Below are 1,027 nucleotides of genomic sequence, written 5' to 3' on the forward strand. Positions count from 1 at the left end.
AAACAACTCTTCTTGTGCAGAACAGGAGGGTTAACATGAACATACAGTACACAGGAACTGCTTATTCTTATCAATGTGTGAACGACAGTAAATTCCTTTCGACTCACAGGAAAAACACGTTTTGTCATGTAGTTGAACCTTCACATACTTCACAAACAATTCCATTACACAAAATGGAACAAATCCTCTCCATATCTATTTACAGATCTGTATATGCTTGATTAGCTGTTTGTGACACAATAATGTGTACAAACTTATATATTAAGGTATGTAGGATGGCATTAGTGAAAGTAATTTTTTTTTTTCTGTGTAGCTGAATAATCCATTGTGTCATCACGTTCACAATCAGATGCACAGCTGTATCAGTGCTATGATTTGCACAACATATATTTTATTTGTAAAAGATGAGTTGGAATGTTGTCGCTGATTTTATGAGCACAACACGCACTGAAAAACAAATGTGTGGCATCTGGACAGATTACATTTTTCAGCTGAATCAGTCAATTGTGCAGAACTTGAGGTGACGAAAATATTTATTTAAATACTATTTATCTAAAACACTTTTTTGTCAAAATAAAAATTAGTGTGTTGAAATTTTTTTTTCCAGTAATTGTTAAAATACAGCCTATTTTGTCCTGGCAACGTAGATGATAATGTACATAGATACGATTATTATTATGATTATAACTAATGTTAATCACTGATGGTCTGCTGAAGCTGCATGCATCATGAAATGGACTGAACATGAAAGTAGTGAGTGTTGGGGATTTCATTTCATAAATGTCACAAATTCCAAAGACATTTAGCTTGGTTTATCTGATAAAACTTTGTTTCAATAAAAATAAAAAAATTTAAATTAAAAGTGAAAAAAATAAATTGTGTTGGATTGCTAAAATGTGAGAACCTTTCATATCGATATCACTAAATTACTCCTATTACATTTATTTTATTTTTTATATAAAGCTAAGGATGGAAAGATTAGATAAAGCTAAGGATGGAAAGATTAGATAAAGTAATATATATATAT

Source organism: Sinocyclocheilus grahami, unplaced genomic scaffold (assembly GCF_001515645.1).
Source record: "Sinocyclocheilus grahami isolate Dianchi unplaced genomic scaffold, SAMN03320097.WGS_v1.1 scaffold2529.1, whole genome shotgun sequence".
Classification (NCBI taxonomy): Eukaryota; Metazoa; Chordata; class Actinopteri; order Cypriniformes; family Cyprinidae; genus Sinocyclocheilus; species Sinocyclocheilus grahami.